We start from the raw sequence: 22,556 nt of genomic DNA on the forward strand, positions 1-22,556 counted from the left end.
GAGACTGGTCACCGGGATGTTGAACCTGTTGATGAGAGAGGCCAGAATAAAATTTCCTGCAGATCCGGAATCCAAGAAGGCCATAGTAGAGAAGGAGAAGGAGAAGGTAGAGGCAGATATCCGCACAGGCACAGTAAGACGTGGAGAAGCAGAGTTGACATCAAGGACTGTCTCACTTTTGTGCGGAGTCAGCGTACGTTTTTCCAGGCGGGGAGGACGGATAGGACAATCCTTCAGGAAGTGTTCGGTACCGGCACAGTACAGGCAGAGATTCTCCATGCGGCGTCGTGTCCTCTCTTGAGGTGTCAGGCGAGACCGGTCGACCTGCATAGCCTCCACGGCGGGAGGCACAGGAACGGATTGCAGGGGACCAGAGGAGTGAGGAGCCGGGGAGAGAAAACGCCTCGTGCGAACAAAGTCCATATCCTGGCGGAGCTCCTGACGCCTTTCGGAAAAACGCATGTCAATGCGAGTGGCTAGATGAATGAGTTCATGTAGGTTAGCAGGGATTTCTCGTGCGGCCAGAACATCTTTAATGTTGCTGGATAGGCCTTTTTTAAAGGTCGCGCAGAGGGCCTCATTATTCCAGGATAGTTCTGAAGCAAGAGTACGGAATTGTACGGCGTACTCGCCAACGGAAGAATTACCCTGGACCAGGTTCAACAGGGCAGTCTCAGCAGAAGAGGCTCGGGCAGGTTCCTCAAAGACACTTCGAATTTCTGAGAAGAAGGAGTGTACAGAGGCAGTGACGGGGTCATTGCGGTCCCAGAGCGGTGTGGCCCATGACAGAGCTTTTCCAGACAGAAGGCTGACTACGAAAGCCACCTTAGACCTTTCAGTAGGAAACTGGTCCGACATCATCTCCAAGTGCAGGGAACATTGGGAAAGAAAGCCACGGCAAAACTTAGAGTCCCCATCAAATTTATCCGGCAAGGATAGTCGTAGGCCAGAAGCGGCCACTCGCTGCGGAGGAGGTGCAGGAGCTGGCGGAGGAGATGATTGCTGAAGCTGTGGTAGTAGCTGCTGTAGCATCACGGTCAGTTGAGACAGCTGTTGGCCTTGTTGCGCTATCTGTTGTGACTGCTGGGCGACCACCGTGGTGAGGTCGGCGACAACTGGCAGAGGAACTTCAGCGGGATCCATGGCCGGATCTACTGTCACGATGCCGGCTGGCAGGAGGTGGATCCTCTGTGCCAGAGAGGGATTGGCGTGGACCGTGCTAGTGGACCGGTTCTAAGTCACTACTGGTTTTCACCAGAGCCCGCCGCAAAGCGGGATGGTCTTGCTGCGGCGGTAGTGACCAGGTCGTATCCACTAGCAACGGCTCAACCTCTCTGACTGCTGAAGATAGGCGCGGTACAAGGGAGTAGACAAAAGCAAGGTCGGACGTAGCAGAAGGTCGGGGCAGGCAGCAAGGATCGTAGTCAGGGGCAACGGCAGGAGGTCTGGAACACAGGCTAGGAACACACAAGGGAACGCTTTCACTGGCACAATGGCAACAAGATCCGGCGAGGGAGTGCAGGGGAAGTGAGGTATAAATAGGGAGTGCACAGGTGAACACACTAATTAGAACCACTGCGCCAATCAGCGGCGCAGTGGCCCTTTAAATCGCAGAGACCCGGCGCGCGCGCGCCCTAGGGAGCGGGGCCGCGCGCGCCGGGACAGGACCGACAGAGAGCGAGTCAGGTACGGGAGCCGGGGTGCGCATCGCGAGCGGGCGCCACCCGCATCGCGAATCGCATCCCGGCTGGAGGCGGTATCGCAGCGCACCCGGTCAGTGGATCTGACCGGGGCGCTGCGGGAGCGAGAGTGCAGCGAGCGCTCCGGGGAGGAGCGGGGACCCGGAGCGCTCGGCGTAACAAGTTGATAAGTACTTGAAGGGTTAACCTCTTAAAGACCAGGCCGGTTTCCTTTTTTTGCACTTTTGTTTTTTCCTCCTCACCTTCTAAAAAATCATAACACATTTTCCACAAACAGACCCATATTAGGGCTTGTTTTTTGCACCACCAATTTTACTTTGCAATATCATCAATAATTTCACCACAAAATCTACGACGATACCACAAAAATAAAAAATATTTGTGGGACAAAATTAAAAAAAAAAAAAAAAAACACACCCCATTTTGTAACTTTTGGGGGCTTCCGATTCTACCCAGTGCACTTTTCAGTGAAACCTTTTCTTTATTCTGTTGATCTATATGATTAAATTGATACCGAACTTATATACGGTAGGTTTGATTTTGTTAATTATAATAAATAAATAATTATAACTTTTTGCACCAAAATTTGTACGTTTAAATTGTCCTCTTCTGACCTCTAAGTTTTTTATTTTTCCGTATACAGGGACTTGCGAGGGCTCATTTTTTGCACCATGATCTGTAGTTTTCATAGGTTTGTTTCCATATTTTTGTTTTGATAGGCCTTTTTTTTGTGTACGGGCTCCATACATGTACTAGTGACAGGAAAGATTGCCTATATACCTATACAAGATCCTACCCTAGCATAGCGGTCTGAGCTGTGCCATAACCGCGCAATGAGGGCACGCCCAATGGTGAAGGAATAAAATAAGGGAGGGTTGGGAGGGTTCCACAAACATCACATGCTCCACCCCTGGAGGGGAGAGTTATATACACATGCCCCCACCTGTTCCCAATAAGCCCCACCTGGAAGTGCAGGGAGCGATAATTACTTCCGCCCCTCTCACAAATGCAGCCCTGCAGGCTTTAAACTTGTGTTCGGGCTCCATACATGTACTAGTGACAGGAAAAATTGCCTATATACCTATACAAGATCCTACCCTAGCATAGCGGTCTGAGCTGTGCCATAACCGCGCAATGAGGGCACGCCTATAGAGGGCAAAAAGCAACCATGCTAGGATAAATACAATTCCTGAAATAACACATCCTACACCCAGCATCAATCTTCACATACCCAAAGTAGATTATACCTAGTGTGCTGAGAGAGTAGCCTCGACCAATTAGTGACTACTAGAGGTGGTAACCATACCTTGGAAACTGTGGCAGTAACGTCCATCTGTAAAGAAAGACCTGAGAATGATAACATTCCCTGTCAAATAGTAACTGAACTATACCTATTACCATCCCTACTTGTGACATTACTTTAAATGGACACAGAATGGCTAACTTCATGGCAGGTCTGACAAGCACCAATCCCCTGCTATTTATGAGGCAAAACTAAGCTGACAGGTAAATGACAAGAAATACCTATCTACCTGATAGACCGTGTGGATCATGTCGCCTGACAAGGTTCACAAAGGCACCTTACCTGATTGAGACTGTAACAACAGACATACCTAACTAGCCAATGTACTGACCCAACTGGACTTGGGAGTGATGACCCGTTGCCGATGACAGAGCAACGTACCTGTAGACGTGACCAGTGTTTAGGTGAACCATCATGCCTGTAGACCTGACAAGTCTTTGTGACACAGTCGTGCCTGAACTCATCACAGGTCCCCGCAAAACCCTCGAGCCTGTAGACATGACAGGTCTGTGTGAAATCATCGTGCCTGTAAACGTAACAGGTCTTTGTAACCCCCTTTTTTTCCCATAATACATAAGTGTGAAAGGCCATAGTGAGACTGTATGCGATCTGAAACGTGTCAGATTACCTGCACAACCATGTAAAAATCAATTGCTCTGAAATTAGACAGCAGTAACAACGATTCAATCCCCGATCCTAAAGAAATGAGTCATGTAACTGTATTAAATACACAATATATCTGCAACTAAATGCCGACCCTCCTTAAAAGAGAACGTGCAACTATGCCGGATAGTTGAATCTGTGTACTACAACGAAATGATAACATAATCGAGAAATACAACAGACGAGGTTTTATCTGACCTGAAAATGTGTCAGGTCATAACAAATATAACAAACGACAAAATTGCTCTGAAAACGAGTCAGTAACAACTGACATTACCCCTTTAACCTGATTTTTTTCCCTCTGGCCCCTGAGACTGCTGTGGACAAGTGAGGAACAATCAACCATATGGTCTGCTCTGAGGACGCGTCAGCAACAGGTGTGTAATGTTGCTACCCCTACCTAAAGACTATTCTGAGAAATGGGTCAGGAACAGTGGTCTGCGTGGGCTGCTCCGGGAACGTATGAAATAACAAGTACGTGAAGCTGTAGTATAAGTACTGAGACTGTTCTGAAGAAGAGTCAGGAACAGCGGAACTACGTGGCCTGCTCTGAAGACGTGTCAGTAACAAGCATGTGATACAGTACTAAAGAACTGAGACTGTTCTGAAGACAAGTCAGGAACATTAGACTACGTGGCATGCTCTGACTACGTGTCAGTAACGAGTATGTGGATGACGTACTTAACAACCAAGACAGTGGAATTACGTGGCCTGCTCTGAAGACGTGTCAGTAACAAACGTGTGATGCAATACTAAATGAACTAAGACTGTTCTGAAGAGGAGTCAGGAACAGTGGACTACGTGGCCTGCTCTGAAGACGTGTCAGCAACAAGCATGTGGATGACGTACTTAACAACAGACTGTTCTGAAGACGAGTCAGGAACAGTGGAATTACGTGGCCTGCTCTGAAGACGTGTCAGTAACAAACGTGTGATACAGTACTAAAGAACTGAGACTGTTCTGAAGACAAGTCAGGAACAGTAGACAATGTGGCATGCTCTGAATACCTGTCAGTAACAAGTATGTGGATGACATACTTAACAACCGAGACTGTTCTGAAGATGAGTCAGGAACAGTGGAATTACGTGGCCTGCTCTGAAGACGTGTCAGTAACAAACTTGTGATGCAATACTAAATGAACTGAGAAGGTTCTAAAAAGGAGTCAGGAACAGTAGACTACGTGGCGTGCTCTGAATATGTGTCAGCAACAAGCATGTTCACTGATACCCCTACCCAGACTATTTGAGAAAGGAATCAAATTAGTTGTTTGCGTGGTCTGCTCTGTGGACGTGGGCGTGACCCGTGGTACTGTGCACCACCCAGACCCTGAGACTGCTCAGAAGAAGAGTCAGAACCAGGCGACTGTGGCATTGCTCTGAAGATGGGTCAATAACAAACGTGTGCTGCTGTGTTTATGGGGACTGTGACTGATCTGAAGAAGAGAGTCAGAAAAGTGGGTAGCGTGCTGGCTTTGAAATACTTGAGTAAAACGTGAGGGAACGTGTGACTTAAGGAAGCCTGCTCTGAGGACGTGTCAGTACCAAGCCACCAAAAAACCAAAAAAAAAACAAAAAAAAAACCCGACCCTATGAGTGCACTGCGGACATGTCAGGAATGGTCAGTTTACATATGCCGGAAACTAGTTTTTTTTTTTTTTTTAAAACCAATTCCCTGATAGTAACTACACACACCTTAGCAGCACTTAGGAACTTTGATGTTGACACGAAGAAAACTGCATAAACAAAACATAATGACTGCACCTGGCCACTGAATGACAGTGGCTACACCGACCCTCTACTGAGACCGTGGGCCACCTAAATGCCCTGAGAGCCTGAAGGGTAAGAAAAAACAAAGGGGGGGGGGCGCCGCTGGGGTTGCTATGGCGAGTCAGGCAACAGGGTAACATTGTGAGTATTCCTGAAATTGGTTGCTCTGAATGTGAGTCAGTAACAACCGCGATTCAACCCCTAATCCTGAAGGAACGAGTCAGGTGACCGGGTATTGAACAGCCGATTAGTGCCACTAAAATGAATGACCACCCTTTGAACGAGTACATATGCCGGATAGTTGAATATGTGTACTATAACTAACTTATAACGTAGTCGTGAAATACAACAGAGGAGGTTGTATCTGACCTGAGAACGTGTCAGATCATGACAATAAACAACAATGCGATTGCTCTGAATGAGTCAGTAGCAACAGACATTGACCCGTAGACGCTATGGATGAACATGCAGAATAAATACCATTACCCATGTGCAGTAAACGCTATGGATGTTAGTGCAGAGAACATAACAGAATGAATGCTACATGTACGCAGAATAAGTATTACAACGTGTCAGCATAATAAACACTACCATCGTATGTACAGACTGAATGCTACGAATGTCCGTGTAGTGTATTGCTACAATTATATGTGCAATATACATGATGTGAGCATGTCTGTGGTATGAATACAACGAGCGTATATGTGGTATAAATGCTATGAGCGTATAGTGGTATGATACTATGAGCAGTATAATGCTATGAGTATACTTGCGGTATCAATGCTAAGAGCGTATGTGCCTGATGTAGGCCATGTGTATGTGCAGTATAAATGCTACAAGTACCTGTGCAGTATAACCGTCGAGCGCATGTGCGTCATGAGTGCTATGAATTAATATGTGGCTATGAGGTATGAGTACTAAGAGCAGAATAATGCTGTAAACATGCTATGAGCGCGTGGCCACAACCGCATGACACTACGTGTGAGAACAGTATGAACCTGCGTGTATGAATGCGGTGAACAACTTAAGAACCGTGAGCGTGTGGCCACTATAACTGCCATGAGTGTATGAACCGTATAATTGCCATACGCAGTATACTGCCGTAACCAATATGAAATACCATTAACATATGAACCGATTGACACTTTGAGCGTATGAACCAGTGATAAGTACGAGGTGTTTGACTGCCATGAACGTAACATGGTAGAAAGAACGTAAGACCATGAACATGCCAAGAATATGTGAACAGCATAAATGCCAAGTTTGTGGAGCGTGTATAACACCCGCGAGTGAAAGAATAACCATGAGGTGAACAGCATAAACAAGTTTGCACAGTATAAATGCTGTGAATATATCGTCGGTGAGTATATGTACCGTATATAATGATATTAGCACATGAAAATGTATACATACTAAGTGCGTACAAACAGTGTGCCATAAGCGTATGAGTGTTCGGACGATAAGAAACTCATGGAGCAATCAAACCGTGAAGATGCTCTACTCGTGTGCACCTTGTACCAGTAATGCGTGTATACCCATTATAAACCAAGCGTATGAACCGTATGGATACCATGATCGTGCAAATAACGAGTATTACACTGTGTATACTATGATTTAAATAGATGTAGCCTATGTTATATCTCTACAGAGCATTGCACCCTACTGAATACTATATTGAAACAAGACACTCTGCAGAGCACTGCATCACCACACACAGCATATGCTATCCTGCAACGAGATCCTCTGCAGAGTATTGCACCACACCAAACACAGCACAAGCCACCCTGTGTTGCAACGAGACCCTTCGCAGAGCATTGCACCACACTGCACATGCTAACTGTAACGACCCTCTGCAGAGCATTGCACTATACCCTATATAGTATGTTATATTGAAACCATCCCATCTGCAGAGCATTACACTAACTGTATAAAGTTTGTTTATAATGAGACCATCTGCAGAGTATTGCACTATGCTGTATATAGTATTATATTGTAAAAAAGACCATCTGCAGAGCATTGCACCACAACTGTATATCATGTATACTATATTGTAACAAGACCATCTGCAGAGCATTGCACCATAACTATAGATCATGTATACTATATTGTAACGATACCATCTGCAGAGCATTGCACCATAACTGTATATCATGTATACTATATTGTAACGAGACCATCTGCAGAGCATTGCACCATAACTGTATATCACGTATACTATATTGTAACGAGACCATCCGCAGACCACTGCACCATACATTACATGTTATATTGTAAAGAGACCCTTTGCAGAGCATTACACTGTACCGTATACTGCAAGGGCACCGTATACCCGCAGAGCACCGCAGCACACAGCAAAAGTTATATTGAAACGACTCTTTGCAGAGCATTGCACCACACTGTATACAGCAAATGTTATATGGAAACAACCCTCCGCAGAGCATTGCACTATACTTTAGATTAACGATAGCAGACAAGCTGACAGGATCGCCTGACGAGCGGCCATGCAGAGAACTGGGCAGCTGCTGCAACCTGTCCCAAGGGCATAGACAATTGTAGCTGTGCAGGTGGCGGGCGGTCCACATGCCGCCATGAGGCAGCCAGCGGGCTGCGCGAAATGCTGAGGCCGCGCCACCCCCAGCACCGATTTAACTCACCTGCCTGCCGATCCTGGCCCCCACTACCTCTGCAGGCAGAGCCAGCCAGAACCATACCTGCCCAATATTACCTTATAATCAGAGTGAGACACAGCATCCCCAGATAAGACAGCCAGCGGAGCTGCCACACCTGCACCCCCCAAGCCAGACTCATGATCAGCGAGGCCTCGGCACTGTGAGCAGCAGCTCTGAAGATTTTTGTGGACGATTCAGACACCAGACACAGGAAGCAGAGATTCCATAAACGTCACATGCTCCGCCCCTGTAGGAGAGGGGAGAGTTATATACACACGCCCCCACCTGTTCCCAATAAGCCCCACCTGGAAGTGCAGGGAGCGATAATTACTTCCGCCCCTCTCACAAATGCAGCCCTGCAGGCTTTAAACTTATCGCTTTTTATAAAAAAAATTTAGGTATGCAAAGTGACCAAAAATATGCAATTTTGGACTTTGGTATTTTTGTACTTAAATGCCATTGACCATGCGGTTTAATTAACACTATATTTCTATAGTTCGGACATTTACGCATGCGGTGATGTTTTTACAAATTTTTAGGTAATTTTTTTTACATTTTTTTATTAAAAAAATGGGAAAAGGTTAATGCATGTTTTTTTTACACTTTTTTTTAGTCCCCGTAGGGGACTATAACATGCAATCTTCAGATTGCATACACTGATCAATGTTTTTGCATAGCAGACCATTGATCAGTGTTATCGGTGCTTGTTAGGTTCAACCCCAAAGGCCGAGACGTCTTCTGTCTGTGGAGTCCCAATTATTAGTTATGTAGAAAAACAAAAGTCTTCTCAGACAAAAATGGAGTCTCCTCTACCCAATTCTATCAGTGCTCCATTGCTTCAGTCTGGCATAGCGGACTGAAAGCCTGGAACACTGATCGGACGGCAGGGAGGAAGGTAAGAGATCTTCCACTGTCCACTCAGCTGATCGAAATGCCTCGGTTTTGCCACGGCAGTTCCGATCAACCCACTGAGCTAGCCAGAAATGGGATTTACCACTTTTAGACGCCATGATCAACTATATACGTCCATTTGTGGGAAGGGGTTAAGATTTATGAATAGAAGTAATTTACAAATCTGTAGAAATTTGTGGCATCAGTTGAGTACCCCTTTAAGGATTTGCAAACCTGAAAAGACTAAAACTGAATGTGTCTCTCTATCTATGGCATCAATTATGACATTAAGGACTGGAACCAGATAGGTTTAAGTAGCCAGCAGTCAATAGCATGCACCAGTGATTGACTTAGCACACATTTCTCTGATTTGCAGAGTGGGAGACTGCCTGCAACAAGAGTTGCTTTGCAGGGCGAGAAATGGCTTAAAAAAAACTGCATCCCAGAGAGAGATATGGCCTGGTACCAGAGGTCCCAGAGGAGATATTAGTCAGCATGAGAACCCAGGGAATAGCAAGACAAAACCCTAAGCTATCGTACAGCCATCAGACCAAAGATAAATGGTATGTAGAGTATGAAGCCTCTAAATATGAGGGAAATACAGACATCAGCCATGACAACATTTCTCCAGGAAAATGTTGCCATGCTGTTCCAGTACGCTGGTGCTGTCATCATTGCAAGTATTGTAGAGACTGTTTCCATATTTATATGAAGCTCATTTATATTAAGGTGTTACGTTTGCATTGATATGCAGCAGATCCTGTACGTGTGAACATACCCATGAAGCTACATTCATTTTCATAGAGAGGAAATTAACAGAGTTGGCCACCTTCTGACACTTTTAATGAAACACATACTAATTATTGTAATATTGGACTTACTGATGCTCTGATTTGTTCCTTCTGCTGAGCCGTGACTAACAATGAAGCTTGGCCCCAGGTACCCCATCTATCCTTGCAGTGTGATCAGCTCTCCTCTCCATAACATGTCTGCCTATGGTGGACGGTGGACCATGTGACCATTAGTGTTGCTCGCGAATATTCGCAATTCGAATATTATTCGCGAATATCGCATATTCGCGAATTCGCGAATTTCGCGAATATAGCGCTATATATTCGTAATTACGAATATTCGTTTTTTTTTTTTTTTTTTTTTTTCTTCACAGTACACATCACAGTGATCATCCCTCTCTGCTTCCAGCTTGTGTGGTGTAAAGAAGGCTGTAATACTACTGTGTGAGACTGACGTGCGAAAATTCGCATACACAAAAATGCGCATATGCGAAAATTAGCATATGCTAATTTTCGCATATGCGAATTTACGCGCGTGTTAATTTTGTATATGCCAATATTCACATATGGTAATTTTCGCATGCGCGAAATATTCGCATACGCGAAAATAAACGAGAATACGACGAATATGCGAATATTCGCGAATATATGACGAATATTCGTCCATATATTCGCGAATATTCGCGAATTCGAATATGGCCTATGCCGCTCAACACTAGTGACCATACACATCTCTCTACTTTCTTCAATGCCTGCACCAGTTTGTTTTGTGCAGTGAATGTCTATGGAGCAGACAGAGTGACATGTATGGTCGCATGCTCCTCCATAGGCTGACATGTTATGGGCAGGAGAGCTGATCACACTGCAAGGATAGATGGGAAATCTGGGACCGAGCTTTATTGTTATTCATGACTCGCAGAAGTAAAGTAACAGATCATTAGTAATTCCCATATAACAATGATTAGTATATATAACCCCATTATATATATGACCCCATTAACTCCAAGGTGTCTAACAACTCACAGCCTATGAGTTGAGAATAAATCAGTGTGAATACAACACATGTAATGTAGCTAAATACAGAAGAGAAACAATGAGCATTCATTTTAGAAATGATACTACATTAATGCAGAAGCCAGTCTACTTAGAATCAATACATTGCTCAGTCTTCAAAATGTTGTAGTTAAAGGGGTTATCCAGGAAAAACGTTTTTTTATATATCAACTAACTCCAGAAAGTTAAACAGATTTGTAAATTACTTCTATTAAAAAAAAATCTTAATCCTTTCAGTACTTATGAGCTTCTGAAGTTAAGGTTGTTCTTTTCTGTCTAAGTGCTCTCTGATGACACCTGTCTCGGGAACTGCCCAGTTTAGAAGCAAATCCTCATAGAAAACCTCTTCTAAACTGGGCGTTTCCCGAGACAGAAAAGAACAACCTTAACTTCAGAAGCTCATAAGTACTGAAAGGATTAAGATTTTTTAATAGAAATAATTTACAAATCTGTTTAACTTTCTGGAGCCAGTTGATATATATAAAAAAGTTTTTTCCTGGAATACCCCTTTTATGTTAAAAAAAAGTTTCATGTTTGTCAAGGAGGTACTTTGTAATTTGTTAGTCAATAATGTCGAACATTAGCTTTGGGGGAATTAATCTCAGCCCTGGTTATTTTGCAGCCAGACACTTGACTTTTTAAGGGATCACCAAATGTAGATCCAATACTGTACATACTGTACATATATCCTATTAGAAAATGTAGTTTTTATAGAGGGCTCCTCAATTCAGTATCCTCATGTGTTGGCTAAAGTCCAGAGCAGTTAGGGTATGTTCACATGATGGAATTTCTGTGCAGAATTCCACATTAGAATTCTGCACAGAGATTCCACAGCAGCAGAGTCCTATTGATATGAATAGGATTCTTCTGCACTGTGCACACGGCGTATGTTTCTGCTGCGGAAATCCTGATTCCAGAGTCCACAGAAAGAATAGGCATGTGCGGTGTCCACACAGAAATGCATTGCCATCTATGAGATGGCACATTTGTTAGGCCATGTTCACATGGGAGAATGTCGGCACAGAAAATTTCCGAGAGGACATTCCCCTGTTAGCGGTACGCGTACCGCTGACAGGGGAATGTCCACTCGGAAATTTTCTGTGTGGACATTCTCCCACATGAACATGGCTTAACAAAATGCATTTCATACTGTGGAGGACCTGTCCCACAATACAGAGATAGCCCTCTGAATTGGGGGAAACTGGGGGTCTCAGCTGGCAGACACTTTACAATCAGATTAATCTAAAAGAATGCTTCAAACAAGTGGAATGGTCCAAAGCAGAGAATGATCTCTTTTAAGATGTACAATGTTTCCCTAAACAAAAGCTCTGTGCCCTCTATGGCATGTGTGCCCACGTACTGAGGTGTATTGGTTTATAAAGAAGATATGTAGGATCCATAAATAAATACACATGTACAAACATAATAAAGTTTCCTTAAAGGGGTTATCCAGGGAAAAACTTTTTTTTATATATCAACTGGCTCCAGAAAGTTAAACAGATTTGTAAATTACTTCTATAAAAAAATCGTAATCCTTTCAGTACCTATGAGCTTCTGAAGTTGAGTTGTTTCTTTTTGCCTAAGTGCTCTCTGATGACACGTGTCTCGGGAACAGCCCAGTTTAGAAGAGGTTTGCTATGAGGATTTGCTTCTAAACAGGGCAGTTCCCAAGACACGTGTCATCAGAGAGCACTTAGACAGAAAGGAACAACTCAACTTCAGAAGCTCATAAGTACTGAAAGGATTAAGATTGAGTTGTTTTTTCTGTCTAAGTACTCTCTGATGACACGTGTCTCGGGAACCGCCCAGTTTAGAAGAGGTTTGCTATGGGGATTTGCTTCTTAACTGGGCGGTTCCCGAGACACGTGTCATCAGAGAGCACTTAGACAGAAAGAAACAACTCAACTTCAGAAGCTCATAGGTACTGAAAGGATTAAGATTTTTTAATAGAAGTAATTTACAAATCTGTTTAACTTTCTGGACCAAGTTGATATTTTTTTTTAAAAAAAAGTTTTTTTTCCTGGATAACCCCTTTAATCTGTATGAAGCAATATGGCTGTGAATGTTGTCTTCAAAGTGATTTTTAGGACAGTCCAGCAGGTAGGAAGAGACATATGAGATTAATCTGTACTTTCAGTTGATGTTTTCAGCTCTTCTCCGTGACCTGGACCTTTGTAACCAATCCATTGTGATCGTCATCATCTATATGAGCTGCACTATTTCCCATGGAAAGCTTTTAGAAAGAGCTGACACCTTCTAATATCAAGGTCAACTGTAGCACAATAGAAGCTGTTGACACACGCAAGACTTGAGAAATTAAAATGTGAGCAGGAACTGACATCTTTCAGAGGACGTTTCGGAAACACTATTTTGAAGCTTTTGACAAATGCCAGAAATGTTGTCGAAATTGTTAACCACTTAATGACTTGACAGTGAGCCCACCTTCACTAATGTGTAGTGCATGACTTTAGAAGGGGAATATTTATTTTCTTCTTTTTACCTACAACAACAAGTTTACTGTTTTTGTCAAGGACTTTATATAACAAAAGTTACTGTTTGGGAATATTTTTTTTGTAATAACATGAAAGGATGAAATGAATTTATTTATACCTATAATCTGCTTGGAGACCATTATTAGAAGCATATTCCTACACAAATTAAAGCTAAAACTATAGAATTAAATATTTGTACTTTTATTTAGTTAGCAAGGTTGTGTACATACAGTTTATTTTACACATTTTTCTCACAGAATCTCTTTACGCCAAAACACTGTGGGCGGTTGTAGATAAGCAAAGAATTTTGCAAACCAACCTGTTTTAAATAAAAGCATTGAACACATGGAAAGATTGTTTACTAGCTGGGTTATAAAATGACAAGAATTTATTTTTAGATATTTTTGATTTCAGGACCTGTATGCTTTATGGTCTTCATGATTTATTAAAAACAAGCTGGACCATGTCCTCCAACAGGGAGTGAACTCAGGGGAGGGACTTTCAAATCCAAAGGAGAGACTTACCATATATACTCAAGTATACGCCGAATTTTTCAGCACGATTTTTCTGAAAACGCCGCCCTCGGCTTATACTCGAGTGAACTCTCCGCCTGTCAATCTCTTCTCAGTGGTCTTCAACCTGCGGACCTCCAGATTTTGCAAAACTACAATTCCCAGCATGCCCGGACAGCCATCGGCTGTCCGGACATCCTGGGAGTTGTAGTTTTGAAACATCTGGAGGTCCGCAGGTTGAAAACCACTACGACCTTCGTCATCATCCAGACCTCCCTTTAGTTTTCTACTCACCTCTCCTCGGTGGGAAGGAAGGGTGAGCTGGTCCGGGCCATCTATGCTGCTAAGACCGTCCAGTGGGGAGGGTTAGCCGTTCCAGGCTGTCCATCTTCACCAGGAGGCCCTCTTCTCCGCTCCGGCCCCAGACTAGTGATGTTGCCTTGACGACGATGCACAGGGACGTCCGTGCGCAGCAGATGTCCATGATGTCCCTGCGCATGAACATCCCTGTGTGTCGTCATCAAGGCAATGTCACTAGTCCGGGGCTGGACTTAGGGGCCTCGGCTTATATTCGGGTCGGCTTATACTCGAGTATATACAGTATCATAAGTCAAAAGTATGAACTGTCCTTTCTTAAGGAGGATGCTGAACTCTTTTATATCTGTCAGTATGTGGCCTGTTTTAGGCCTGGTTCCAGGGCCAGCTCTGCCTATAGACGAAATAGGCAGCAGCCTAGAGCCTTCTCTAGATGGAGGGGCGCTGCTCTCCTACCTGAAAGAAAGTTAGACAACCAGCATCCAAACCACTCGCTCAGCCAGCAGCTGACATAGCAACTGATTACATGAGGAGGGGGTTTGTTACAGTGTGTCACTTTAATAGTAAGGTGGGGCATGTCAAAGGGTTGGCCAATGGGCAAAGTCAAGGGGGCTGCAAAATTAGCTTTTGCCTAGGGTGGCAAAAATCCTTGTACCAGCCCTGCCTGGTTTTCACTGGAATGGAGGCTATGGGGACTATGATCTGCTCACTGATATTTGTTGATGAAGATAGAACACATCATATTTAGTGGAACCCTTAAATGGGTAAGGGGAGTGAGTTAGCCCCTAGTTATATTGATTTTGGACAGTGGTCAAAGACTACGGTACAATTCTTGTGCACGATTCTTGCGTCACATTTTTCCATGTAGTACACCAGAATTTTTATGTACACCCAACAAACACTACAGTTTGTATTCTGAAACCTACAGGGTTGGCATGTAAAAGGTTTTTAGCTACAAACCATGAAATGTATTTGTTAGATTGTATTTCATTTTTTAATACACAGTACAAATGGTTATCCCCTTAAAGGGGTACTACACTGGAAAAAAAAAATTATCAACTGGACCCAGAAAGGTAAACATATTTTTTAAATTACTTCTATTTAAAAATCTTAATCCTTCCAGTACTTATCAGCTGCTGTATACTACAGAAAAAGTTATTTTCTTTTTGAATTTCTTTCCTGTCTGTCCGCAGTGCTCTCTGATTGACACCTCTGTCCATTTTAGGAACTGTCCAGAGTTGGAAAAAATCCCCATAGCAAACCTATCCTGCTCTGGACAGTTCCTAAAATGGACAGATGTGTCAGCAGAGAGCACTGTGGTAAGACAGAGAGGAAATTCAAAAAGAAAATAACTTCCTGTGGAGCATATAGCAGCTGATAAGTACTGGAAGAATTAAGATTTTTTAATAGAAGTCATTTACAAATATGTTTAACTTTCTGGCACCAGTTGATAAAAAAATGAATAAATGTTTTCCAGTGGAGTACCCCTTTAAAGGACCAGTTACTGATTTTTGCTGATGGTATTAATGTATAGGATTATTATCATTCACACTTGGTCATCTTGGGGCAAAATGCAGTCTGAAAAATACCTGGACATTCGCCATTTCCTTTGACACAATGCATTTCTGAGCAGATTTCACCAAAAGAAAGAAAATGTTTGGAATTTGAATTTCTGCAGTGTGCAGCAGAATCCCATTAAAAACAATGGGAGGCTGCTGCATTGGCATTTCCGAGTGAGATTTCTCAGGGTTTGGAATAAGAGGAGTAGGATTTTGTAGAGTGGGGCTTAAAATCAAGCTGAGCCAGATTCTAGGTACAACTTTTGGACAGGCGAGGTGCTGTTTCAAGAATTTATTTTTTCTTTTTTTAACCGGTGAAGTTTTCAGTACCACTGTAGGTGAAGAGAACAAGTAAAGTAAAAGCATTTACCTCAGTTTGACCAGTGAATATCTTTGTTGAAGAAGAAACACACTCACCTTACATATGTTTACTATAGAATCCTGACACTTTTCCATCCTGAAGATGTATTATTTCCATGTATGTGATGCAACCCAGAGAGAATGTATAAGAAACAACCTGTAGGTTGATTGGGACTTGTAATGCTATGCCGGTCATGGATATTGTCATTCTTGTCACATGGGCATGAGGGCTCCCACAGGAGGCTCCACTGGTTGGCACAGTGAAAGGGGGGCTGCACAGGTGGTAGTAAATGGTTCCTCTGATGCTAGTTTTCTAGCTAGATCTTATATGGGGTGCTCTTGGTATTTGGTGCAGAGAACCCAGACACAGGTATGATGTATATAACAGTTTTTTTTTTACTAAGGAAAAACACTCAAGGTTATGAAGGCACAGTCACTTAGATACTCACAATAATTGATTTTGGATAGATTAAGGGGGTCACCATTGAGGCAGTATAGTAGAATGTGGGGTCCCAAAAACTCGTTAACTCTGCTTTATCCCCCAAAAGTTCTAAACCAACACTTAATCTTGAGTTGCATTGGCCATTGCAGTGAATTGGCTTAGCCAGGTGCTGTAAGGGGTCCTAGAATTGTTATGGGGTATATACAGAAATATTCATTTTTTCTCAACCTTTTCTCCTCCAATTGGGACTTGGAGGATTTTTAAGGATAGAAAGACTCTGTAAGAGCTGTTAGCCCCAAACAATCCTGGGTGAAAGGCCTACTTCTAGAAGGAAGAGGATTGGTTGCTCATCTCTTTTCTTTACCCTGTACCAGACTGTACTGGTTTCTGCTCTCTCTGTACAAGGTTCCCTGTAGAAGCATGTGGGAAGATGTGTAATGTATAGGGGTTAACCCATAACTCACAGCCACTACCAGGATAGATAATAAAACAGTGCAGCAGAGGTATAACCCATTATTAAAACAGTATAATAACAGTATATTTAAAGTCATAGATGAACATAGCATCACCTTGTGACACCCAACTCACAGACCCAACAAGGTATACAGTGGGACACTGCATGTTCTGAACCATTAAAGGGGTACTCTGGTGGTTAAGATTTTTGGCTATATTGCATCTTCTTTTAATGTTCATGTTTTTTGCAATTGACATGTATTATATGTTTGTGTAGCATGTGTCTTATTTTCTTACCTGTTTGTGGGCCAGGAAGTTCTGTAGTTCTGTGTTGGATCTCTTACTGTTGTACACATGTTAGGATTAAGCTGTGGACAACATGTCATGCCTTTTTTTTTCTCTGTTCTTTCAGAACTGCATGACAGAGATAGGCCACGCCCCCTCATCTCCGCCTCCTGCAGGGCGCAGGTGTGCATGAGAGCAAAAAGCTCCTACACAGCTCCTCATCTCCCCTCCCCCTGCTCTGTCTTCTGAGGATGCAGGTCTGCACTGAAAGAAGACAGAGAAGATAAGAGTGTTATCTGAAGGGGAGGATAACAAAGTGCACGGGCTGGGGATGTATAGACTGCAGGGGAATAAATCTGGGACTGGGGATGATTTCTGTGCGTGAAGGGGGGGGGGGGGGACTCCTGAATGACACATGCTGGAAGTTGTAGTCCCTGTTATGTGTGTGTATGCTAGTGTTTGCTAACCAGTTTGCAACACCTGGAGGCACCCTGGTTAGGAAACACTGGTGTATGTCCTATAGAAGTGTGGTGAATTACAACCACCAGGAGACTACAGAGGCAGCATGCTGGTGTTATACCACAGACTGAAGACTCCTGAATGATACATGCTGGGAGTTGTAGTCCTTTTTTTGTGTGTGCATGCAAGTGTATCCCAACCAGGGCTGATTATATTAGTGTATTGTGTATAAGGGGGGCGACACGGGAAAATAGTAGGGTGGGTAAAGGGTGGAACAAACAAACAAAAAAAAAGGAGCTGCCCCAAACCAGCAAGGTATGTGGCATTCTGGGATTTGCAGTTTTCAGCACAGCAAGAAACAGGAAATAGAAGCAAAGATAGGAAAAGAAAGTGGGGGATAAAAAGACAACAAAGAACGGAAATAGAGTAGGCTAAACAACAAGAATAGAAATGAAACAAAACTAATAGGGTAAGTCAAAAAGGGAAAAACACGTTGACCACCGGAGTACCCCTTTAAGTACAGTGTGGAGTATGAAAGATTAAATACCATGATATAACTTCTCTGTATAAGTCAAACTACAAGCTATGTTATGACAGTCTGCAGCATGTTCCCATAGAGAAACTATACTCTGCTCAGTTTGACCATGGTTAATCTATTGTGGACTTTTTCTCCTTTTTGCATCAGGATTGATTTCTGATAGCAGTATATGAACAAATAGTAGATATTGCTACTTCCTAATATGAGCTTAAATGCTAACTATTTAGATGTACTATCTCAGTTCTGCATATGTGTTGTCATTACTTACAATGAGAGCAGAAATTCATGTTCCTTTATATAAAATGCAGAACTTAATTACTTATATTGAAGGCAGAAATCCATGTTGTTCCTTGATATAAATTGCGAAACCTAATTTTCCCTATTTACAAATTGGCCCATCATCTTCATTAGTTTAAACCTTTCATTTCTTCCTATTAGACTGCACTCGTATATATTTAACAGAGCTCCTGGAAGTAGAGGAACATTGCGTCCGCCTTTATTACAAGTGATGAATATTTAAATTTCCTATTTTAAATACATTAATGTGTGCATTCAAGTGTATTATTCATTATTTGTGACTCAATAGACTTTGATTGGAAAGAAACAGTTTTTGGCTAACTGCTAGGTTATACAAGTTTCAGGTTCACTTTCATGACTGAAGGCTTCTAGTTGACTACTATTCTAGTTATGTTTCCATACCTGTATAATTTTCACACTCTCTATAAAAAAAAGATATTTCAATATAAAGAAAATGGTTGCATAGTTTGTCCTGTTTAACTTCTGCACACATCCTGGTCACTGGTCCCTCTAAGTTATGCACTCCTTGTAATAGAGTAACAAGTGTAGACCAGCTGTTTTGCTGAACTGGCTTGTCTTTGGTCAATCGTGGTGCAGAATCTAAGTAACCACTAGTTTTCTCCTTTCCAACTCCAGGATGTGGAAGTAGGACTTGTGGAATCTGCTAGAGTTTACAAGGTTGCCTCCCAAGAGTTGTCCTGGGATGAGTAGCTGTTTGCCCAGCAGACATGTCCCATGTCACACTAGGAAATAGCACTGAAAGGTCAGGGAAAGGTAGGTCAAGGTCTCGGAATGGATCAGGAGCAGGCATCAAGGTGGTGGAGCCAAGTACAGGATAGAGAGTCGAGCCAGGTGACATAAATTCGGGGTCAACAATTAGAGGCAGGCACAGGAGAGTTGGTACAATATGCATTTAGTGCAGGCGTGAAATTGCAATGCAGGTCAGCTGAGTAGTAGTCCTTCAGATGTTATGTCATGTGGAACAGTAGTGTAGCTAACCTGATTGTTCTTCAAGAGTCCATCTATCGTTTGTCACTTGAGTTGTTACCGTAAAGCAAAGTGCTAGAATGAGGCCTCTGGACACTAGGATTCCAGCAAACAACTTTAACACTTTAGTGAAACCTCTTGCTCAAAGCAAATATAATATACAGAAGTTACTTTAGCACATACTTATATTGGATATGTTGTTAATTATGAAGCCTCTAGAAATCTTTTAAAAAAACAAATCAAACTGTTACACTATATCTTTCCATGTATGCCTCCCTCACTGGGATTCATAGCCTAGGGTAGCAGCTCTGTTACTTACAAGCTTTACATTGCTGTATCTTCTTGGCCCATTGCTTGTTCCACTTTGAGGTAACTTTAACTTTGCTTTTAGCTGGGGGGGGGGGGGGGGGGGGGGCATTACAATAAAATGTGTTATACCAAAATTTAAAGGGGTTAACCCACAAACCAAACTTGGTAAAAGCAGATGTGTACTACATACATATATGCATTGGAGGACAAATGAGCTGTTTGTAACTTAAGTAACTTACATCCCTGTACAATTCTTCTCCCCCATACATATAATCGCTTTCTGGTTTTCTCTCTAAACTGTGACTCTGCTGTTGCCAGGCAACAAAGCCTACAACCCCCCCTTGCTTACATGCACAGTGGTGACCAACTGCAATTACCTTCAGGAGACTGCTGAGACCTATTTATCTTAATTGGACCACCCCTTTATTTTTCACAAAACCATGTACCCTAATAACAGCATTATAGCAACTTTCAGACACCTATTTTTAGCTAGTCTTCCTGCTTCCAGTTCTTCTATATGTCTTTCTCTCTCATATACAAGTTACATCGTTTGTAAGGTTGAAAAAAGACAATAGTCTATCAAGTTCAACCTAAAACCCTACTGTGTTGATCCAGAGGAAGGCTAAAAAATCCCCATGAGGCTGATGCCAATTGCCAATTGCTACCGCACATGCACTGTCTTGCTACAAAGAACAAGAAGGATACCTGCTCTAGAAGAATAGTGTGTGGAAAGTATGCATGCCTGCCCTCGGGGGAAGGACTTATCCTTCACCATTCAAGTACAAACTCTGATAACAGGGTAATTACCTGTATTTGCCAATCTTTTTTATTTTACTAGTGGAGGGTAATGTGATTGCTTTTATCAAAATACTCCTTTACTTTTATTGAACATATACAAAGGATTGTTTGGCCGCGAGATCCCCTCTCAGCACTAATCAACTGTTTTCATTGGACAGAAATGCAAAGCCAAAGCACTCTTGTATATCCCTTTTTATTAGAGAGTTTCCCATTCATTTAGTATTTCTCATTGTATCTGAATTCTTTTACTATAAAGTCCCCTTCCTGGCAGTACATCTCAGATTTCCACCCTCCAGCTTTAGAGCATGACCTCTTCTTCTAGCACTTCTCTTCCTCTAAAGTATATGCCCCTCCTGGAATATTTTGGATCCCTTTTATATTTCAGTAAATGTTTGGCACAGTTTTAGCTCTTTGCTGCTTTACTCTCCGGCCATCATTAAATGAGTTCTATATTAGGAAACTGACTTGCTGGTGTTTCAGTCCCATGGCTAACCCTAAATGTTCTATGTTGTATACTCTTTCGTCTTATATTTTTTCTGCAATAAAGGCTTTACAAACATATTCTTGCTCCTGCTGTGAACAGTTTCTGTCTTTCAGAAATGATTATATAGCTTTATTATTTAGCTGAATTTGCTGTATAAACTAGTGTCAGTAAATTAGCCATTACTGATACCTCTCAGATTGGATGATCAAAGATAGACACTTAACCCCTTAACGACAATGGATGTAAATGTACATCCTGGTGTGGAGGTACTTCGCGCACCAGGACGAACATTTACAACCTGCACATGACCGCGCAAGCCTCAGAGCGATGCTCTGGTCATGCACGGCAAGTCCCGGCTACTGAAATCAGTCGCTTCCTATAACCATCAATAAGCTTCTTACACTTCTCGGCCGGAATGTTGGACCACTCTTTCTTTGCAAACCGCTCAAGGTCTCTCTTATTAAAAGGGCACCTTTTCACAACAGCAATTTTAAGATCTCTCCACAGGTGTTCAATGGGATTTGGATCTGGACTCATTGTTGGCCACTTCAGAACTCTCCAGTGCTTTGTTGCCATCAATTTCTGGGTGCTTTTTGACAGGGGCTTGGTAAGGCAGCAGTGGGGCTTCCTGGCCACTGGGTCATTCCCCTGGTGGGCTTGGTGTCTCGGAGGCAGTAATTACTGCCCAGCACTATGCCAGTGTCAGATTAGGGACCCAGTCTGACTAGGTGGCCTTGACATGGCGAGTGGGCTTGTACTTTTTGATCAAACTAGTTTTTTAAATTATGCTGAGAAGCAAGTAGATCAAAATACAAATGGTGGATGTGCAGCTATGTTTCTCTATTTTTGTTGTGCTTTTTGACGTATGTTTGGGGTCATTGTCCTGCTGGAAGACCCAAGATCTTGGACGCAAACCCAGCTTTCTGACACTGGGCTGTACAGTGCGACCCCAAATCCATTGGTAATCCTCAGATTTCATGATGCCTTACACACATTCAAGGCACCCAGTGCCAGAGGCAGCTAAGCAAACCCAAAACATCATTGAACCTCCACCATATTTCACTGTAGGTACTGTGTTCTTTTCTTTGTAGGCCTCAAAGAAAAACAGTAAACAGTAGAATGATGTGCTTTACCAGAAAGTTCTATCTTGGTCTCATCTGTCCACTAGATGTTTTCCCAGAAATGTTTTGGCTTACTCAAGTTCATTTTGGCAAAATGTAGTCTTGCTTTTTTATGTCTCTGTGTCAGCAGTGGGGTCCTCCTGGGTCTCCTGCTATAGCGTTTTATTTCATTTAAATGTCGCCGGATAGTTCCCGCTGACACTGATGCTCTCTGAGCCTGCAGGACGGCTTTAATATCTTTGGAATTTGTTTGGGGCTGCTTATCCACCATCCAGACTATCCTGCTTTAACATCTTTCATGAATTTTTG

General features: G+C 42.8%; 1 protein-coding gene across 1 annotated transcript in view; it reads left to right on the forward strand.

Moving 5' to 3' along the window:
* The first annotated feature begins 19,376 nt into the window (after positions 1 to 19,376).
* The window catches only part of LOC130361730 (complement C1q and tumor necrosis factor-related protein 9-like), a 55,576-nt gene continuing 52,396 nt past the window's right edge, over positions 19,377 to 22,556 (forward strand). Inside the window, exon 1 of the mRNA XM_056565080.1 lies at positions 19,377 to 19,400. The gene's annotated coding sequence lies outside the window, so the exon portion shown is untranslated. The remainder of the gene's footprint in view (positions 19,401 to 22,556) is intronic.

The sequence above is a fragment of the Hyla sarda genome, chromosome 3 (genome assembly GCF_029499605.1).
Source record: "Hyla sarda isolate aHylSar1 chromosome 3, aHylSar1.hap1, whole genome shotgun sequence".
In the NCBI taxonomy this organism is placed as follows: Eukaryota; Metazoa; Chordata; class Amphibia; order Anura; family Hylidae; genus Hyla; species Hyla sarda.